This window comes from Dermacentor andersoni, chromosome 10 (genome assembly GCF_023375885.2).
Source record: "Dermacentor andersoni chromosome 10, qqDerAnde1_hic_scaffold, whole genome shotgun sequence".
In the NCBI taxonomy this organism is placed as follows: Eukaryota; Metazoa; Arthropoda; class Arachnida; order Ixodida; family Ixodidae; genus Dermacentor; species Dermacentor andersoni.
Window position 1 is genome coordinate 76,732,014 of NC_092823.1, and position 23,148 is coordinate 76,755,161.

A 23,148-nucleotide genomic window follows, 5' to 3' on the forward strand; every position below is an offset into this window, starting at 1 on the left:
GCGCCGTTCTGCTGTTCGGGAGCCCCACATCTTTGTGTCATTTGCCCGCATGCGAAAAGCGACCGTTTCGGTCGCGTCACAAAGTTCGTTCAGCGACATAAGAAGTGAAGCTCCTGAGGTGCACCTCGGCGTTCACGTACGCGCATAGTATGGTTTTATGCGCACTACATGAATAACTTCAGCGCGAGGACGGCGACTGAGCGAACCGGGGTCAGAACGGCAGGGGACGACATCGTAGGTCACGTCACTGAGGCGGCGTGTAACCTTGTAGGAACCAAAATACCGGCAATCTACTTTTCCGAGAGTGGACGGCGACGGACGGGCGTCCAGACCCACACGAAGGCGCCGGTGTTGTAATCGACGTCGCTCCGACCCTGGTTGTATCGAAGGGTGTCGGTAAGCTGTTGGCTCCGGATACGATGCCGAGCAAGCTGGCGTGCCTCTTCGGCTCTTTGTACAAACTCTTCCGCGTGTTCGCTGGTCGGGCTATTATCAGGCAGAGGTAGCCTGGCGTCTAGTGTTGACCTGACGTGGCGCCCGTATACAAGTTCGAACGGCGTAAGCTGCCTAGTCTCCTGTACAGCAGTGTTATACGCGAAAGTCACACCAGGTAAAATCTCGTCTCACGTCTTGTGCTCTACGTCGACATACACGGAGCGCATATCATCCAGCGTTCTGTTCAGACGTTCCGTTAATCCATTGGGATGAGGGTGATACGCTGTGCTCTTGCGGTGAGAGCTATGCGTCAGCAGGAGAACGCCCTGCATAAGTTCCGCTGTAAATGATGTACCACGGTCGGTGATGAGAACGGACCATGAATCAAGTCGTAGGACAAGGTGGCCTACAAAAAACTTCTCCATTTCATACGAGTTTGCTTTAGAGATAGCTTCGGTTTCGGCGTACCGCGCTAAGTAGTCGGTAGCGACGACTATCCATCTGTTGCGCGAAGAGGTCACTGGGAATGGCCCAAGTAGATCCATTCCTATTTGTGGGAACGGTGCTTGAGGAGGGTCTACAGGATGGAGAAAGCCGGACGGTTTGACTGGTGATATTTTGCGGCGCTGACAATCGCGGCAGGTCTGTGAATCAAGTCGTAGGACAAGGTGGCCTACAAAAAACTTGTCCACTTCATAGAGTTGTGACGGAGGATATTCGATGCACTCGGCGTCAGCGGCCTCACCTCCAGACACATCCAGTAGACGTGACCAGTGTCCGCAATGAAAGCATAAGGGCCTGAGGTCAGGAGCTCGCTAGACGTCGCTTTTCAGGGGCCTCGACTCGTCGATAGACGGTGGACTGCGACGCCTGAATGCAACTTCTGTTTGTTCGGTGGGGGGTATGACGTTTGAGGGGTCGTTCAGCGACATTCGTCGTACCGCGTCCACATAAGTCATTCGGACTGGCTCCCGCCGTTGTGGTGCCTCGTAGCATTCTGGAGCTTGGATGACTTGCCTAATCATCGCGCACTATCTCTGCCACAGAAATGTGCGCCGTGAGCGCGTCAGGAAACTGCAGTTTCTCTAGCTCTTCTCATACTACAGCCCGGATCATTTCACGCAGGCCCTCGAGATGGTTTCCCGAACTCATGGTAGGAGGATGTTCGAAAGCTCCACCACGTTGCAGTCGTATTGTCTGGCACGCTGTCGAAGGGGGCTTTCTGTGGCTGCCGCTTCAGCGAGGAAGTCCGCATGTGTAGTGGGTGGATTTCGAATAAGCCCAGCAAAGATCTCTTGCTTGGCACCTCGCGTTATAACGGAGCTTCTTTTCAGCCATCGAGGCATCCGCACGTCTGAAGAGCCGAGCCTTGTCTTCAGTATTCGTGGTGACGCCCTCATTCGGGGCTTCGAATCTTGCGCGTATTGCCAACTCCGCGCTCTCTTTCCTGTCCGTGTTGAAGTATGTGGCGCTCAGCCGTCGTGGAAAACAATGCCGCTTCATGGTTATGGAACCACGTCGTCCTAGAGTCTTGGAGCGTGAAGTACGCGTTGCGCAGCTTGCGCTCTTCGTTCCATCCCTTGCATTCGGCGATCCGCTCAAAATGATCAGCCAATCTTCTACGCCTTCAGTAGCATCTATGTGAATTGCAATCGGCGCCCGCGGCTAGGTGATGATGAACTGCGCCGGCACAACAGCAGCAGCAGCCAGTGGACTCCGCTTCATTGTCCGGATAGGCTCTGGCAAAAGACCGCGCTCAGGTTGGAGCCCACGTATGTGTACACGGGTAGTCTCTCTCGGGCTCTTTACAGTTGACGAGTCAGGAGTACGCTGTGTCTCCGGTAGTGCTAGCATGTACCCACACCATCGCCAATAATATGTCGCGAAGATAACTGAACCGTTCGTCGTCTTCTCTCTGGTGATCGGAACTTGTAGCCCGTAGGTTAGATTGCGTATATATATATATATATATATATATATATACGCTAAGTAGCCTACCCGCTACAAATTCCGATCACCAGAGAGAAGACGACGAAGGGTTCACACACATATATATATATATATATATATATATATATATATGTGTGTGTGTGTGTGTGTGTGTGTGTGTGTGTGTGTGTGTGCGTGTGTGTGTTATATATGCAAATGAACTCGCCCAAGTCACTGCACAACAGCCACTCTCTCACCTCGTTATTCGTTTCTTTGCCTTCCAATTACTTCCTTCGCGAGATTGCTTCCGTGTTTTATAGATTTGAGAAAAGACGTACCTCAAAATATCAGTTTTCATTAGAAATAATTTTTTACGTGGTAATTTAAAAATTATTCTTTGATGCTTTTATGCTTAACATATTACGCACTTGGTTAAAGATGACTCAAATACAAGTAACTGGTTACTGTACTTTGCCGATTGTTTGATCATGGGCATTTCTGTATAGCAACGTATAATAATCTTGATAGCTAAAGTCCAGGATAATTCTTGAAGCAAGCTCAAATCTTGGAGAGCCACTGGCTGCCGCCAAAAACCGCAGTCGGAGCTCATAGGCCGAGATGACTGATTACGTTATTGCAGTCAGCATTACAGACAGTCACATTCATCTACAGCGTCGTAAAAGTAAGGTTCCAGAATCTGAACTTCAACAAAGTTACGCTCACAAACTGTTCACCGCCACAAGCAGCAACAGGAACTCGTGGATCAAGAAAAGTAAGGGCCTCTGAGTAGATATCTAATAGATGATGTGTTTCGGCAGTGCCAATACGGTGTCTGGAGACATTGCTCCAATGCTAATCTCATTAGCGTCCACACTCACTCTTAGAAGGCGTGTGACAGAATGCTTTAGCAGAGAGTATACAAAGTGAACGTACCACTAGAATGCTCCTTCGAGTCTTTTCATCAAGCCCGCCCTTCCTCTTTTGAGGATCTTCATCTTTGTCCTTGTCGGCCGGAGTTGTTAGAGCAGACTAGGAAAAAATTACAAAAAACGCTTTTAACAGACTACATCGACAGGCTATCAAAAACTGCTTCACTAGTCACTAGTGCTTCTATCTTCATCCGTTTTTGTCTGACATGAGTGAAGACTGCATGCATTATACCACTAGATGGGTGCACCTTCATTCTTCCGGGAGGAGATGGCAGCAATGAACAATTATTTAAATTTCGTTAATTGCAGCAGACTCTGAATTTATAAGCTTGATTATGTATAAGAAAAAACGAAGTTTATTAATGTTTTGTTTATGTATAGGCACAGATTGCATGGTCGAATATAAAACGGATGACGTGTGCGCAGGGATGTCTAAATTGTCCACTATACCAACGATAAGATCTAGAATTGCAGCAGATAAATAGTGGTTCGTAGCCCTGCCTCGTTTTGGCATGCCTGAAGCGTGCTGACATCATTGCCGCGACCATATGAAGATAGGGCGCCAGGAGAGGCATCGTTGTACCCATTGTACATCATTGTACCCGCACACACGCACGCACACACACACACACACACACACACACACATATATATATATATATATATATATATATATATATATAATGTGCGGGTGTAGGTGCACGGTGCTGTCGACTCTGAAAGAAAACGTAAATTAGCGCCTAAAACCAAGCTTCATAACTACACATATTCTCTCTCTCTCTCTCTCTCTATATATATATATATATATATATATATATATATATATATTGTTACGAATAGGAGGTCCCAGGCACACCTTAGTAAACTATTTACACAGGCCAGCATTAGTGGTAAACGCGCAGGCTGGTACAATTGTCACAGCTCTAGTAGACAGTCTACCACTTCGTCTTCGCCTCACCCTTGCGCACACATCATCATCAGCCTGGTTATGCCCACTGCAGGGCAAAGGCCTCTCCCATACTTCTCCAACTACCCCGGTCATGTACTAATTGTGGCCATGTTGTCGCTGCAAACTTCTTAATCTCGTCCACCCACCTAACTTTCTGCCGCCCTCTACTACGCTTTCCTTCCCTTGGAGTCCATTCCGTAACTCTTAATGACCATCGGTTATCTTCCCTCCTCATTACGTGTCCTGCCCATGCCCATTTCTTTTTCTTGATTTCAACTGAGATATCATTAACTCGCGTTTGTTCCCTCACCCAATCTGCTCTTATGTTATCCCTTGACGTTACACCTGTCATTCTTCTTTCGATAGCTCGTTGCGTCGTCCTTAATTAAAGTAGAACCCTTTTCGTAAGCCTCCAGGTTTCTGCCCCGTACGTGAGTACAGGTAAGACACAGCTGTTATAAACTTTTCTCCTGAGGGATAATGGCAACCTGCTGTTCATGATCTGAGAACGCCTGCCAAACGCACCCAGCCCATTCTTATTCTTCTGATTATTTCAGTCTCATGATCCGGATCCGCAGTCCCTACCTGCCCTAAGCAGATGTATTCCCTTACCACTTCCAGTGCCTCACTACCTATCGTAAACAGCTCTTCTCTTCCAACACTGTGAAACATTACTTTACTTTTCTGCAGATTAATTTTTGGACCCACCCTTCTGCTCTTCCTATCCAGGTCGTGAGCGTGCATTTCATTTGGTCCCCTGAGTTACTAAGCAAGGCAATATCATCAGCGAATCGCAAGTTACTAAGGTATTCTCCATTAACTCTTATCCCCAATTCTTCCCAATCCAGGTCTCTGAATACCTCCTGTAAACACGCTGTGAATAGCATCGGAGAGATCGTATCTCCCTGCCTGACGCCTTTCTTTATTGGGATTTTGTTGCTTTCTTTATGAAGGACTACGGTGGCTGTGGAGCCGCTATAGATATCTTTCAGTATTTTTGCATACGGCTCGTCTACACCCTGATTCCGCAATGCCTCGATGACTGCTGAGGTTTCGACTGAATCAAACGCTTTCTCGTAATCAATGAAAGCTATATATAAAGGTTGGTTATATTCCGCACATTTTTCTATTACCTGATTGATAGTGTGAATATGGTCTATTGTTGAGTAGCCTTTACGGAATCCTGCCTGGTCCTTTGGTTGACGGAAGTCTAAGGTGTTCCTGATTCTATTTGCAATTACCTTAGTAAACACTTTGCAGGCAACGGACAGTAAACTGATCGGTCTATAATTTTTCAAGTGTTTGGCGTCCCCTTTCTTATGGATTAGGATTATGTTAGCGTTTTTCCAAGATTCCGGTATGCTCGAAGTCCTGAGTTTCTCTAGAACAATCTGCCCACCATCCTTCAACAAATCTGCTGTTACCTGATCCTCCCCAGCTGCCTTCCCCCTTTGCATAGCTCCCAAGGCGTTCTTTACTTCTTCCGGCGTTACTTGTGGGATTTCAAATTCCTCTAGACAATTCTCTCTTACATTATCGTCGTGGGTGCTACTGGTACTGTATAACTCACTATAGAACTCCTCAGCCACTTGAACTATCTCATCCATATTAGTAATGATATTGCCGGCTTGGTCTCTTAACGCATAGATCTGATTCTTGCCAATACCTAGTTTCTTCTTCACTGCTTTTAGGCTTCCTCCGTTCCTGAGAGCATGTTCAATTCTATCCATGTTATACTTTCTTATGTCAGCTGTCTTACGCTTGTTGATTAACTTCGAAAGTTCTGCCAGTTCTATTCTAGCTGTAGGGTTAGAGGCTTTCATACATTAGCGTTTCTTGATCAGATCTTTCGTCTCCTGCGATAGCTTACTGGTATCCTGTCTAACGGAGTTACCAGCGACATCTATTGCACACTCCTTATTGATGCCCACAAGATTGTCGTTCATTGCTTCAACACAAAGGTCCTCTTCCTGAGTCAAAGCCGAATACCTGTTCTATAGCTTGATCTGGAATTCCTCTATTTTCCCTCTTACCGCTAACTCATTGATCGACTTCTTATGTACCAGTTGCTTCCGTTCCTTCCTCAGGTCTAGGCTAATTCGAGTTCTTACAATCCTATGGTCACTGCAGCGCACCTTGCTGAGCACGTCCACATCTTGTACGATGCCAGGGTTAGCGCAGAGTATGAAGTCTATTTCATTTCTAGTCTCGCCGTTCGGGCTCGCACACGGTCCTGTCCAAATGCAAGGTAACATAACCCCCCGCGGTGCTGGACCGCCATGCCGGCGCTTGTTAATTATAGCGAACTAGATGAATATTATGGCTCGAAGCAGGACACATGGACGACGTCAGTTCGCCGCTGGGATGACGATGGTATGTCTTAAACAGGGGTGATTTCATAGTTTACTTTACTTAATCATCGTAATGCCGAATACGGCCCGGTATAGTGTGCGAGCAATTTTTCTGCTAGGCCAATGTGACGAATTGGAGTTCACAAAAGAACGAGCTTTCCGGTAGCGAACACAAAGTTTCGGTACCCACTTTCGTAGCGAGTCTTTGGGACGCCTGAGCCGCTGTAATTCGATAATAGGCAATGTGGGAAACCATACCAGACCAACAAATGGCGTCATTAGTTTATTGTGTGGTGTGTCGCGGTACTGAAGGGAGCAGGGTGTGAAAAGGCCGAGCGGGATGGGGATCAAGCAAAAGGCAGAAAGGCTAGAAACCGGTGGTATCCTGACGCGACGAATTGTATGCAAATGTCACGTAGGGCAAAGTGGTGTCCCAAGCACGATAGCCTGCTAAAACGTACATACACGTCTCTCTAAGGGTGCGATTTCGACGTTCAGTCAGTCGGTTTTTGTTTGTGAGTGATATGCGGCTGCGAGCTTTTGTTCGGTGCAGCAGGAACGAAGTATGCCTTCGACAACTTGGCGCAGGAAGCAGCGACCACGATCAGCCTGCAGCTGTCTTCGCGCCATAGTTAAGAATCACATCCACAAGTAAAAAGTCTGATATACCTGTAGCGCGGCTCGTGGGCACGACACGTGCAATCGGATAGCAGGTAGCATGGTCTCTTGCAACTGCTATTCATTTGTTCCCTTTAATTGATATAGGAAAGTGGCCAAGGACGTTCATGCCGACACGAAAGAAAGGCTCTGTGGGGACATCGATTGGATGAAGGTGGCCAGCAGGTAGCGCACAGGGGTTGGCAGAGGTTGCACGCCGCAACGTAGTGTAGCACAGATTGGTAAACGTCTGGTCAGAAGAAGCGACGGCGAACTCTATCGTAAGTGCGGGAAATGCTATGGTGTCGGTTAGGGTTTGCATCGTGGATCTCAGCAAGAACAGCTGAACGAAGATCACGAGGGACAACGAGCAGTACATCTGGTCCATCAGAGCTGATATTTTGTCGTTTAAGAATGTCGTCATGAAGAACCAACATTCTGGTTGGGCGTTTTCATTCTACTCTTATTTGATTGGCTGAGCGGTGGACCCGAGAGAGTCGTCGTTTCGCTGCTCACTAAGGATGTCGCGAAAGTCAGAAATGGCCAGAATGCAAGCGTCGGCATCCTGTTTGCTGTTGTGAGGAGGATTGACGCGATGACGAGACAAGCAGACAGCGTCCAGATGTATGCGGCCAGACTAGTACATTACAACAAATGAATACTGCTGGAGTCTAAGTGACAAGCGACAACGGCGACCAGTGGTGTCTTTCAGTGACGATAGTAGGCACAGGGCATGGATGTCCGTGACGACAGCAAACAGGCGGCTAAACAAGTAAGGGTGGAATTTAGCCGCTGCATATACTAAGGCGAGGCACTCGCGCTCGCTGATAGGAAAAATTGCGCTTTGAAGGGGACAAGAGCCGATTGGCGATGGCTATAACGCACTCGACTCCATTTTGCTACTGGGCAAGGATAGCACCATGGCATGGCCACTGGCGTCTGCGCAAACTTGAGTTGGTGCAGATACATCAAGGTGGCCTAGTATCAGAGGTGTCGTTGACTTTCTTCGGAGAAGCCGGCGCCCTCGACACTCTCATCCGCTTGCTATGTGCTTGCTGAGAAGGTGATTTTGGCCACGAAAAACTGGCAAAACTTTCAACAAATCGATGAAAATTCGAGCATAAGCCCACCAAGCTCCGCACCTCTTTTGCTCAGCAGGGTACAGGAAAGTTCTTGACGGCGTGAATCTTATCAAGATCAGAATGTATAACGGTAGCACTGACGAGGTGACCAAGAACGTTTACTTCCAAAATGGCATTTAGAAGAGTTAAGTTGAATACTAGTCTTCCTAAAACCTTCAACAATAGCGGCCAAGCAACTGAGGTGGCTGTCAAACATAGGGGAACATACGATGACATCGTCCAGATAACACAGGCACGTGGACTACTTACAGCACCAAAAGAGAAAATACATCATTCTTTCGAAATTTGATTAGACATTACAAAGTCCGAAAGAGGTAGCCCCAAAATTATAAAGGCCGTACGGTGTAACGAAAGTGGTCTTCTCATCTTCGAGTTCATCAACAATAATCTGCCAATAACCGGATGGCAGGTCGATTGAAGAGAAGGATTTGGATCCGTGAAGGAAGTCGAGAGCGTCACCAATCCTCCGGAGAAGGTACGCATCCCTTTTTATGATCTAGTTCAGTTGGCGATAGTCGACTGAAAATCGCCAGCTGTCATCCTTATTCCTGACCAAGACAATCGGTGACGCCCAAGGAGTCGAAATGGGCTCAATTCCACTTTTGCTTAGCATTTTTTGTACTTCAGCTTCGATACCTTGGCGTTATGCGTAAGACATGCTATAGGGACGTCGACAGATAGGACTGGTATCACCGGTGTATCACGAAAGTCTGTCCCAGCGTCCGATCCTCAAAGTCACAGGTGTCGCGATAAAACAAGAAGACGCGACAGAGGTGTGCAGCCATTTTGGGAAGCTGGTCATGAGCGAAAATCTTTGAATATATGCCGGGATCTGATACTGCACAAATGGTCGGACTGCAGGTGGCTGCAAACAAGCATGGAACATTCAATACGGAGATGGCGGTATTGTGGATCGGAGAAGCGTTGCCGAGCGACATGCCTCCCGGGCTAACTTGTGTACTTGAACCGAAGTTTAAATAAGGGGGGAATACGCGGTTGTTGGCAGTAGTCACAATGGTCACAATGGCCACAGCATCTGTGCGTAGCAGGAGAACATTGACATTATGAGTCGCCACACAGCCACCGCCAGGAACAGATGCGAAGCACGTAAAAAACATACACATGGCGGCTTGAGGCGGCAACCGTATGAAATCTGCAGAACATAAACGAGGCTCAGCTTTTTTTGGAGGACGGCAGTAATTAGGCAGATCGAGTTGGAGGAGGCCAGCACTGCAGTCAACCAGTGCCTAATGGTCCGATAAGAAGTCGAGCCCGAAGGTCGTCATGGGAGCACCATTCCAGAAAACCAAATAAAACGGGTGTTGAAACTAGTAACAGTTATTAGGGCAGTGCACATACAAAGGACACTGAGCGTTGCTCCATAAGCAACCCGGATAGCACGAGATGCGCCAGGTGTAAGGACTTCCTTCAAGCGGAAACGAAGATGGTTGCTCATCCCTGAGATGTGGGCTCCGGTATGAAAAAGCGCTGGAAAAGGCGGCACGGGCCAACCCTCTCGTACCCGAGCACACGAGTGTTGGGCCCTACCGCCATGTCCTTTCCTCTCTCTTCATCTTTTTCTCCCCACACCCCTTTTCATGTGCAGTGCTGTAGGGGTGCCCTCCTCTGAGAGACAGTTACGGCACTGCACTTAGCTCTTCAATTCTATTTAAGAATACTTCACATACACACACAAATACACCATCAACGTCTACGTGGACTACTAGGTCGGAATGACGGTTACGGGAAACGTGACTGGGGTCATACGGATGAAGCGCGACGACTTCGCTGCCAACAGGACTGGTGACTGCTCTGCCACGGTGATCGACAACACCATGCGGTCGCACTGTCAGTCGTGTGCAGGTTCGGGACGGCTTGCGGCTGGATATGACGCAAAACGCCGTCTGGGTGAGGGCGCTTCGAGAAGGATATCGAAGATCAGCGTTGCGACACTATCGGACGACGGGACCAACGAGGCGACAAGCGAAGAAAATAGGTCAGACATTCGGGGTTCGGCTCTCCGCCATGTTGCGAGAACCTCGAGGGACCCACTGAGTTTGAGTATGCACGAGCCAAGTACGTTCGGTTTGCCAAGAACTGGTCACGGCTCAAACTGACTGCAAGCCTATATATATATATATATATATATATATATATATATATATATATATATATATATATATATATATATATATATATATATATATATATATATATATATATATAGATACACAGCGTTCGCAATGCGAGTACACCATTGGGCCTAGAGTACGTTCCGTTTTTTCCATATATATATATATATATATATATATGTGTGTGTGTGTGCGTGTGTGTGTTTGTGTTCCTTACTCGCGCCTTAGATGCACCACAATATCGCCGGTAAGGGCCATGCCTTTCTATGTGTATGGTGACACTTTGTTACGTTGCACGAGATGCCGCTTTTCTGTTTCCCTTCCTGAAGCCCCTTCTCTATCATGCCCCCATCGCCATATCCAACTTGCCCTCTCTCCCGCTTCAACGGCGACGCGCGCACTGGTGCTGCGCCGTGGCCGTTTTTTCCCTGCTTGCCGCGTGTATACTGGTACCTACCTAATGCTAATCTCCGGCCCTCTGCCCTTCACCGACCTATCAATCCCTCATTTTTCTTCTTTTTTTCTCACTTACCTTCTTGGCCTACTTAAATGGGGCTCCGCCAGCCTCTTGTCCTGCATTGTTGCCAATAAGCTGTTGTAAATCTCTCAAAGCGCCTAGAAACAGTCAATCACTGTGACCTCGGTCCTTTTCAATTTTATGTATGTGAGAACGAACGGGCACGTGGTCTACTGTTTTCACTATCAGTGCGTAAGTGCCGGTTTTTAAACACTAATGAGCATCGAGCTGCCAGTCCAAACTGTTGAAATAAAAGACTTCTGTAACGCGCCGACTGAATCCATGGCAGCCCCTTGCTCCAGCGTTCTCTGTCAGCTCGACGCAGCGATCTCGACTGGCGCCAGCGAAGATACATTGAAGACTGACTGTCCTCCCGTGTAAGCGCTCACAATAAGTGGGATGACGAGACAAAACAACATATTTACCCCGCTGACAGCGCGAACCTGTGGTTTGAGAATTAGTTGGTCTGTATTCAGGGCACATTTCATCGATGTGTTTGGCCGCCGCGCTGTCTGCAAGCAACGCTTCAAACAGCATCTATGCCAGCGAGCACAGCCGCCTGGAGATACTGTTCCTAGCTATATTAAGATGCGTGGAACCTCTCCAGCAGTGGTAGTCTAGCAATCACGGAGGATCACAAAATCAAGAATATTATCAAGGACATTGAGGATGCCGCGTTTCAAATACTTCTTTCCGAGAGTCGGAATAGTGTCGTGGTACTCTTCAACCTGTGTCAGTTTTCACGAATTCCTCCGCCAAGGTAACTTCACCCGCCAAAACCTCCCTCAGGCTGCCTCCGTCTCGGTCATCGCAGTTGCCGCTGGCTATGTCCATCCTTCTGCTCTCGTACATCATCTGAATGATGTTATTCGAGAGGAAGTGCCGCGGCAGCTATCGCTGCACCTTCATAGCCAAGAGCCGGCCCTAACACTGTATCGGGAACTGCTAAAAGCCGTCCGTGCCAAGATATCGAAGCACTTCCCCCGTTCATACACTACAGTTTGCAACGGCACCTCATTGCTATGCGGACTACCTGCTTCTGTTCACATCTCTGACGGCACCGCTCTAGTATCCTGACTACCCGTGGTCACAACTCCGCCACTGAGCTACGCTACCGCGATCGCAAGACCACTTACACAGTCATATTCCTTCCCTCCACCAACTGATCGGGTTCCCCGTGTTCGCATTCCACGGTGTTCACCCCACCTTCTTCGTGCAGCCGACAGATGCCACACCCCAGACCACAGGATTCGTTCTTCGAAACACACGTTCGGTTTGCGTTCACTTTCGCCTCACGCAATTGGCCTTGGCGGCGCGGAGTCGTCAGCCGCGCCCGATCACTAACGAGGATTATTTGCTTCGCCTGAGCAATTTCTGCTCGCATTGTGTGCTTCTGTCGTCTCAATATGTCCTCTAAATGTGGTTCCTTGGACCAGTATTGCTACGCGCCGCAGCATGCCGCGGAAATTCGTTGCCAAGACGCCGCAGACTTGCCGCCGACTCGCTTTGATCCCGACCCCCCCGACCCCCCCCCCCCCCCCCCCAAGGTACCACCGTTCTCCTTATCAATGTCGATGGTCTCTATCACCTATGCGTCGTCGACCACCTACTGCCGAAGGAAAGAGATTAGCGAAGTTGTGGAGGCAAAAACGGCAAGCTGGTTGAACTTTGTAACAGCTCATTTTTCACCGCAGAATGTCATTGACGTCCTGATTAAGGCAGCAGCCGCACAATCCCTTGTCGATACCAGCGCCGCTGTCTCCTGGTCCTGTCATTTATGAAGATCTCAGCGCAAATAAAACCAAAACATAAGAATGGTGGACAAAGACAAGCGGTTGTCTTCACCCACCTTCCTTTTGTCTGTGGTTTCTGTTGCGCTAAGGTACTTGTACAGTTATAAAATAACCTAACAGCCCAAAATTCAGTTCTTCATAAAAATCTTTGTCGTAAGATAAAAAAAAAATTGAGGATCCCACGCACTAAGGAAATCAATCTAACCGAAGCTTTCTGTTTTGTTTGATTTGATTGACGATAATTAGCTGTGATGTTGACAGTGAATATGTAATTTCTTCATCTTTTAGTGGAACATGAGAGTGGTGAGTTGATGTTGAGCGTTACCTTGCGTATATCACGGTTGTTTGTTGGCATAGTGCACAAAACACACAGGGGGAGGTGTTTGCTTGAGGCGTTTTGTTGCGCCCTATTTCATAACACCTGAGAAGGTTGCGCACTATCATTGTTTGAAATGCACATCGCATGCTGGCAGGAACATTAAACTTTAATTGAACTATGCAGATGTACGTGCCAAAACCACAATCGCATTATGAGGCATGTCATTACGTCGGACCCCGGATTAATTTTCAGACGGCGGTGTTCATTAGCATGTTCCAAAACCTCAGTGTACGAACTTTGTTTTTATTTCGCCGACATTGAAATGCAGCTACTGTGGTGGGGATCATACACTCGACCTCGAGCAGCGCCATTGCCGTAACGCTGCAGCGGCGGACGCAGAAGTTTTCATTTGACGTGCGACCACTTCCGTAGTGTCGCCTAGACCCTGCGGTGTACTTTAATTAAGGCTGGTCTGCTTCTGCTGCCACTCCGTGAGTTGTCCGATTTATATATTTGCAGGGCGTTTATTTTTCAGAAGTGGCTGAAACCTACCATCTTGTACCTTGAAATTGAATTTATCCACTTTATCCGCAATCGCTGTTGGCCTTATAGTATAGCAGTAGCCTTTCCTTCCCTTCTCATGTAACCCGTCCCCTATGCCCCTCGCTTTTCGTAATGCGAGATTAGGAAGGCCTTAATTTCCACGTCTCGCGACTGATTTGGTTCTACGCCTTCTTTGCCCCATCTCCTATTCTATCAAGCTTCCCTCTCGACTAGCACATTATTAGAAAGGCAAGTGCTGCAGTTTCTGCAAGGCTTTTGCGTGGGATCAAAGGATAGTGTAGCGATCGAGAGGCGAATGTGGCGACACTGAGGAAGCTCCTTAGGGCATTGCGCACGCGCAACGCTGCAAGCGAGTTTCTAGCGTCTCCTCAGCTTATATATATATATATATACACATATATATATATAAACATGTACATGCGAGTTTCTCGCGTCTCCCTGCCTCTCTGCAATGCTCCTTATATATATATATATATATATATATATATATATATATATATATATATATATATACGTGCAGAGCATTCATTCTGCAGGTGTGTGCACCGCCCGTGTAGTCATCATCCAACTGGTTTTGTCTATCACCGGGATTACTGCGCCACTCTGATGCGCTCGTTCCTGCGGCGAGCGTCGGCGTCTACGTAACCGAGCACATGAGCCCACCAATGTATGAAAGAGCATACGCGGAGCGCAGGATGAATCAAAGATGCAAGGAGGTAAGCGGATCAGGAGGGTACAGCGAAAGCGCGGGAAGTGTGGCGCGGCGATGACGGCTACGAGAGGGCGCCAGAATAGCGCTCGTCGTCTGGTGGATGAGTGAGGCGCCTGCTGTGAATCGCGCCCAGTCGTCCCGCACGCACTGCCTAGCGCGATCTCCAGATTAATGAGGCAATCGGACCACACTTCGCTCCGTTTGCAACCTGCCGTACGAGGGATATTATCCGCGCCAGCCAATATATCTAGAAATGAGAACGCATAGAAGTGCAGCCAAATTTTGCCTTAGGCAGCATCCAAATCGCCGGCAAATATTTCGTGTTTCCGTGATCTAGTCCTCGAATGGGACTTCCTTTCACGCCATAGTACGATCATCAATTGTTCTCGCACACAGGTGGGCCTTTTGTCGTTAACTAACAATTGGCCGTCGCCGACCTCTGTGTTCGCAAAGTGTTCGTTGATGCTGATACTAACTTACTTCCGGAGACGCCGGCGTCTGTGACCCTGTCGTGTGCTGCCGTGCCAGATAACACGCTGGTGTTTACGCCATCTAACAGACTTCCTCGCAACAAACAGCTAGTTCTCCCATTGGCCGTCCCCGCTATTAGGTCAGAATTCGATTTTATACCCGTATACCCGTTTAGCTCATGACACTATAACTTCTAGTTCATCAACACTTCCATGAGGCGTTGCCGACTGCACTTCGCCAGTGGCCTTTCCCCGCCTCATTGCACCCAACCTTTTACTCTCATTAAGGGTCCTTCTCTTCGATGGGCTATAAACAACCATCGTTGGATCACACAAGTGTGTATCATAGCATTGACAATGGTTCAAATGGTTCAAACAATGATTCAAATGCCTTCTTGTGACCGCGCCGGCATCGGCTTTCCGCAAAACAACCCCAAGTTATCACTGAACAAATTGCTGACATGATGCAGCACAGCGTCATTCAGCCTTCTCAAAGTCTTAGGTGATCACCTGTCCTCCTACTGCGCAATAGAGATGGCTCCATTCAATATTGTGTCGATTATCGCCGCCCAAAGAGGATTACAAGAGAAGACGTTTACCATCTCCTTCGGTGGGACGACACTTTTGATTTTCTTCAAGGTGCTGAATACTTCTAATCGTTTTTTAAATCTCAGGAAAGACAACTTTGTTCACTTCCCATGGCGTGTACGAGTTTAACGTTGAGCCGTTGGTGCACTCAAATGCGCCTGCTACATTCCACTGCATGACTGATACAATCCTTCAGCAAACAAGTGTAAGGAGTGTTTATATCGACCACCCAGGAAAGGCGTTGGTCGCAGGTTCGAACAGAGATGTATTTTTTCCTGAACTGCGAAGCTTTCTATCCCCAAAACAGAATGGATTTCGTTTGTCTCTTTACGGGGCCCTTGCGTGGAATAATAATTTTGCTTTGTTGACTCTTCCCCCGCTCAGGGGATTGAACTGAACTCATTTGCCATAATATGTGTTCGTAAGCTTTCAGTTTATGATTAGGTTGTGCTGCGATCTGCTTGCCTCCGAGATCGCTCAGATTCTGAGGTCGCGCCGAAGTCTCCCGGGGCGGCCGCCCGGTAACACTTTGGTCCTGAGCTCGAATCATCGGTCCAGCAAAAATTTTTCCTGAGCTGCCAAGCTTTATATCTGAGAAACCATAAAAGGTATCGCTTGTTGCCTCGCCCTACATTTGGGTAAATGTCTCCCCTCCCCCCTCCCCCCCCCCCCCCACACGAGCCAAATATTTCCTTCCGTGACATTTGCTCTACATTGAAAAGTTCCGTTGAAATGGTTTGCCCTATTGAGAATACCTATTCTTCAAGCTCTAGAATAACTGCCCTTCGCGCAACTAGCATCCTGCTTTACTCAGATGGTAGAGCGACCGCCATGGAAAGGCGTTGGTCCAGGGTTTGAATCGCGTACCAGTACGCAATTTTCCTCATCTGCGAAACATATTGCTAAAAATCCCGTACGAGTCTCGTTTGTCGCTGTCTGGAACATTTGGGTTAAATGACAATTTTCCCGCCGTGACACTTCCTCCACCTTACGAGATTCCGCAGAACTAATTTACTATATGCAGAATCTCTAAGCGTCGAGCTGTAGAATATTTCGCATTCACGCAGCAATTTCCTAGCCTCCTCGTTTGTTGGGAGGGTGGCGGAAGTGCCCCGTAAAAGCGCTGGTGCCGGGTGTGCATCCAAGATGAATTTTTTCAAGATTATGACGCATTTTCTCAAAAAATACCCGTACGGGTTTTGTTGGTTGCTTCGTGCTGCATTTGGGTGAATGAAACTTTTGAATTTGTCACACTTCCTCCACCTTTTCGAGAACTGTTATGCCATATTCCGAATACATATAGATAGAATTGTCGAGTAGTTCGCAGCCTGATCAGCCATCATCTGGCTACCCCAGAAAGTAGGGAAACCAACCAGGGAGCGCATCGGCCGCGGATTTGAATTAGGACTTTTCTTTGCACTGTGATGGTTTCTTTCTGAGATACCGGTGTGTATTTACATTGCAGCTTCGCGCTATATTTGAGTAGATGTCAGTTTTCCCGTATGTGACATGCATTCCGCTTTGCGGGATTCTGCAGAACTGAACTGCGATTTTCATATCCATATGATTGAGTTATTGATTATTTCGCGCTGCGATCACCTGGCATCCTTTTTATCCCCGTGACTCGAGCGAATACCTCGGAGAGACGTTTATTCCGGGTTCGAATCCCGGGACAAGACTAATATTTCCTCAGCTGCGAAGCTTTCTTTCTGGGATACCTGTAGGGGTTCCCTTTGCAGCTTCTTGTAAGATTAGGGTGGTCGGCAATAGTCAGTCTTGCGGCTTTCTGCAAACCTGAGGTGCTATATTGTATATATATATATATATATATATATATATATATATTTACCACGTTATTATCTTAAGAAAACACAGGTGTGACACCCCTCTTTATTTCCTTCTTCCTTTCCTCGCATACGTGACGCATGTAAACGAACTGCCCCAACTTGCTGCATTTCTGGAACTCTCTCAGCGGTTAACTTCTTTCTTTACCTTACATGTAACTCCTACGCGAAAAAAATTCTTTGTTTTATAGATCTAAAGGTAGATGCGCCTTAAGATATCAGTTTTTACAAAAAATAATAGTTTACGTGGCAACTGAAAAACTATACTTTGACATATAATTTTTAAGCAGGAAGATTGTTGGCACCCCTCCGAAGTAAAAGTGTTTGAAAATTATTCTAAAATTTACATGGTACGTCTATTCACTTCATTTTTGGATTGACTCCTTACAACTGATGTTCACAACCACAACTTTGTATTACTTGATGAGGTTGCCTGCTTTAAATGCAATCGAGCCTTCATGAACGCCATACGAGCTGAAGCTCAAAGTCTTCCAAGAGTCCATACGTTGGGTATGCTCATTTCATATGAGAGGTCACCGAGCAAGAACCTTTGGTGTTAACGGATTCAGGGCAAACCCAACATTGACTGAGTCACTTAGCTGCAAGCTTTTGTTGTTGTGGTTCCAAAGAATTGCTTCGCACGCTATTCACACACTATTGTGGAGACGGCCACCTGTACAGCAATATTGAGGTTAAACAACCACCACAATGACTTTGCACAGCTTCTACAGGTATGAACCGTCCTACTGGCTTTTATCTTGATTACCCCGACCTTAGAAAAGTTTAATATAATCCATGGAATATGCATATCTGAGAGCAATTGTTGCCGTCACAGTGCAGCGGAAAACTTCCGCACGGAGTAAGAAGCTTGCAAGGTATGCGAGGGTAAACATTGCGTGGATGCGAGGGTAGCAGGAGGAAAAATTAACGTTTACATTCTCTTGGAAAAACTGTTCTCAACTCTTTTTTTTTAACATTTCACGGGAATCGATATGCAGATCATTAGAAAAAGTTAAAAGCACGTTCAGGAATTTTCCACTTGAGTTCTGCTTCTTTATTTTTGCTGAAATTTTGCTTTCAGCGCTCAATTTTTCTTTCCATCGTCTATCTCAATCACCGCCTAACTTTTTACGCACTTTCTTAAAGATGAGTCAAATGCATGAAACTAATTATTATACTTTGCAGATACTTTGATCATGGGCATTTCAGTATAGCAATCCATAATATTCTCGATAGCTAAAGTGGAGAATCATTTTTGAAGCAAGCTAAAATGTTGGACATCCACTGGCTGCCTCCAAAGACAGCAGTGGGAGCTCAAAGACAGATATGACTGTCTAAGTTAATGCAATCAGCATTTCATGCCGACATATTTATCGACTGCGTCCCAAAATATGGTACGAGAGTCGGAACCACTTCATCAAGGTTACATTGACAAACTGTTTCTGCAACAAGCAACAGTGGGAGCTCGATGAGTAAGAAAAGTCCACGCATCGGAATAGATGTCTCATAGACTACGCGTTTCGGCAGTGCGATACGGTGTCTGGTTACATCTCTTCAATGCCAACTGCATTAGCGCCCACATTCATCCTGTGAAGGCTTGTGACAGATTTTGTTAGCAGAGAGCATACAAAGTGAATGTACCTTTTGAATGCTCTTTTTAGTTTTTTCATCAAGCTCGTCCTTCTTCTTGTCAGGATCTTCCTCTTTATCCTTGTCAGCCGGATTTTCCAGAGCCAACTAGAAAAATTTACAAAAAAAAACAATTTTAACAGGCTACCTCGACAGGCTATCATAAACTGCTACACTAGTCACTAGTCTTTCTAATTTCACCCATTTTTCCCTGCCATGAGTGAGGACTGCATGTGTTAGCATACCACTAGAGGGGGAGGGGTGCGATTTCACAGTCTTTACATATTCCTAGGGTTGGGCAAGGCAACCCGGACAAAGGAAAAAGGGAAGGAAGTGCACGATACGACCGCAGTTTTACAACTGGTTTATTTTTTAAACAAATTATTAAAATACAGAGAACGTGATCATGTGTTGAAGTGACGCGTACAAGTGGTGAAAGCGTGTCCGCCTATCTTGCCATTCAAAAACTTCGTTTCTTTACCATGCACAGAGATAGAAGTCTGACTGACACATGCGCCTGAGTTGACATGCCTGAACTAGGCTTCCACAATATCGCGGTTGCATTGATTTTCTTATTTATACAATATTTCGGTTTTTTGGAAGACGACTTTACACGGGCAATTTGCACAATGCGTGGCTAGATTCGAGCCTGTTGCATTCCTGATCAACCCTTTGTGCTCCCTAAGAAATTCGATACGTTTGCAAGAAGGGAGAAATCGCCTTTAAATTTCTTGTGCTTCTCATAAGCAGACAATGGTTGCATAGATGCAACACTGGAGAGTACTCTGCAAAGGGATCGACACGGAGAATGTTATATGGTGAAAATATTCTTCACCCCCCCCCCCCCCTTCCACACTTTGTAGCAAAGAATCAGAAGAGCAAATATTGGCAAAATTTGAATGTTGATAAAGGAAACCAGGAGACATGCCAGTGATCACTGAAGTATATTAATAAATCAACTTGCCTTTTTGCAACAACTAATGCCATCAATGAATATAACACATAAAGAACGTAGAGTGCATAAGGCAACCGTCCCCTAGGTAAAAAAATGGATCAGTTGAATATAACGTACGTAATGATAACTTTCTCGGCTTGGTGTGCATTAGAACTGCTACAGTAGCGGCCTATGCACTTTTGGGACGCCACTGAGAGAGTATCAATAATTTATACGAATAGAAATACCGACGAATGCCAAGGGAAAACGCCGGAAACATCTACTCAAGTGAATGTGCTCTAATTATACATAGACGGCTTCTCAGATCATTTCCAAATGAGTAAAAGCTGACAACACATCGCACTCTAACCGGCGTGGGAATCAGAAGCTTGCTTGTTCGAATCACGCCCGGGTCACCACTTGCTGGGAGGTCGGTTCAGCGGAAGCAAGGAATACACATTTGGACAGCTTGAGAATGGAGTCACGACTGTCTTTGCTCAAAAGTAAAAGCAGGTTTACCGAGCTGCAGCAGTGATGCCCTAGTCAGGCAGCCGCTTCGCTTCGAGCAGGGGGCAATGACTCCAACGGCGGAAGTTACGGACGGTCTCTACAAGACCAATCTTAGAAGATACTAATAATAGCCGTTTCAAACTAGCTTAATTAATCGACACAAATATTAATGTGCGAGGAAAGCCTCAAAGTAAAATATAATATTGTATCTCTGAACTAATCGCACTCCAAATTTTATGCCTGCATTGAGCTAACGCGCAAAACATTTGAGACTGCTACATTTTCTTGCTTTCCAAAACCTGCTTGACTGTCTATCTACATTGTTCTACATGTTGCTACATGTATGTGTAGTTCTACACGTATACTACTTTGTTCTGACAGAAAATGTTAAACATTTACAATATCCCCAAGCTTTTACATGTGGTTTTTTCGTGAATAACATGGAATAAAACCACTTACCTTTCAAGTTTCACAACGTCAACATTGTGAAATCTGAGGAGATCACTTTTAAAACAATGATAGAGAAAATAAAATTGCGCCTAAATACATGTACGGTCTTGACAGACTTATCTAGGCAGGTGGAGAGGCCGGCTGCTGACTGGGCCAGCATCCGCACCTACTACCCCGCGACATCTGCTATGTTCGACGTATGTTTCTCCTAGAGAGCATCGACACGGCAAGAGGCATGGCCACGCGTGGTCTCATTGCAGCGCTCGCCTATGCACTTTTAAGGCGAATGCCTTATATGCCCCATAAAGCGAAAAATCTGGCGTCCGATTTCCGTCCGGCGCTATCATCTTATGGTAGCAAACCCCAAGTGAACAGTGACGACGTCAACCTCCCGGTGCTCCATCGGCCGCTTCTCTCACTGCGAAATCCCACGGTGAACAGCCATGGCATCGTGGCCAAAACATAAAAAACTGACCTGGCCCACTCCCAAAATTGCAATGAGGTGGAATAAAGCGGAATATGGGGGAAATAAGTGGATTAACGTACAATAAAGTGGATTACGATGGGCTGTGGTGGTTTGAGGTCTATTAAGATAGGCTAATCTCAGTACAAATTAGAGCATGGTGGAGTGGTGCATTGAAGTGGAGCTTTCTCTTAAGATAACAACTCAGACAAGTCCTCAGGCACGTAATCACGTAAGGATACTTATGTGTCTGTCAACGCCTCTTTGCTTTGTGAGGGAAGGCGGCCAAATCAGCAGGAGTGAGATCCCCACTCTGCATGTATTTAGTACTCGTGTCTATCTTATCATGTGCTTACCATGTGACTCATCTTACCATGTGTTTATATGATGTTTTCATACTTGTACTTGAAGTGATGGTAGCATTTCTTTATTTTTTTTATTGCAGCCAAGTAATTTGTTCAACTTTCGGATGAAATGCAGGAAATGTGGCCGCTTTTAAGTGCCCTAAGTAGCCAGCAGTATTTAAAAATATTATGGTGCAGATCCAATGCACTTGAATGGGATCGATATGAGGCGAAACTTTCAACTAATGCTCAACTAGATTTGTTAAACTAAGAGCAATATGTAAAATTGACCTTTCTTCATTTTTGAGGGTACCTGTGGCAGATGGCCTAGTTCTAATCCTTGATCTATATTACACTTTATCGCTGAATTAAAGTTTTAAACATATACTTTGACAAATGTTTAAATGTATGAATTATAGTCGGTGACTTCGCAAGGTGCATCCACTTGGAATGAATTCTCAGTACTGCACCGTTTCGGGGATTCGTTTCAAGTGGATACTCGTGCGTTCTCACTAGCTGCAATTCGTACATTAAAAGGTGTCATCAAACACACAAATAAAAAGTTACTTAGGGTAATTACGTTATTTACTTATTTAGGTGCTTTGATGTCTCGTAGAAGTAATCGCCGCTTCATTAAGTAACTTAGATCAAAGATTAGAATTGTGCTATTGGTCAAAGGCAACTTGTAAAAATTTTGACCTTGTAAAAAACTTCAGCCATAGATTCATGCAAGAAAAGCAGCCTTCCTGCTTTATTTTCCCATCTTTTTCGTTATAAATAGAGGAAAGCCTAAAAAACCTGAACGTTCAACTGATGAAGGTTCAGGCGAAGAGTTGTTGCTATTACAAAGAAAATTCTCCATGGAAACGTTGGCTCCAGAGACATTCATTGTTAGATCGCTACTGATCGCATGTTGTCATTTTATTGTGAACATCCGTCGCAGCACCTGATACGCAATGTTGTACATAATACTTAATGCTTGTAATAATAACTTTGCTTACCGCCAGCAAGTTCGGTCCCTGTTGTCGGCCAAAGCGCAGAGTGCGAGAGAAAGGAAGGTGTGGTCAGTGCGAATGCGGAAAATAGAGGCAATGATTTTAAATTGCTAAATTTAGTGTGTTATACACTGCGTAACCGTATGCACTTAGGATTAAGAACATATTTCTGCGCCCATTCACCACCCAATGAACACTGTCCGAAGTGCGCTTCAATTTAAACTAAAGGAAAGTATTAAGGATGGTGGCCACACACAAACTTTTTAAAATCACACAAAAAAAGATTGAGTAACTTTTTTGTGATTAAGCCCGTCTTATTTACCTTACCCAACTATTTATTATGAGAAAAAAAAATGGTTCAATGTCTGGCAGGTAATTCTGGCATAAAATTAGCTTAGAGTACTAGTCACAACAGGAATGATAACTAGGTAATGAAATACTGAATTGAGTAAAGCTTTGGCATCTAGGTAGCAAGTGGGGGCCCTATAAAGT

At 46.0% G+C, this 23,148-nt stretch overlaps 1 long non-coding RNA gene across 1 annotated transcript in view; it reads right to left on the reverse strand.

Annotated features, from left to right (window-relative positions):
- Positions 1-19,163, reverse strand: part of LOC140213522 (uncharacterized) — a 36,891-nt gene extending 17,728 nt beyond the window's left edge. The window contains exons 1-2 of the long non-coding RNA XR_011890381.1: positions 18,973-19,163; positions 3,298-3,393 (exon numbers count right to left, since the gene is read on the reverse strand). This is a non-coding gene — a long non-coding RNA (uncharacterized lncRNA). The remainder of the gene's footprint in view (positions 1-3,297; positions 3,394-18,972) is intronic.
- Positions 19,164-23,148: the final 3,985 nt, after the last annotated feature.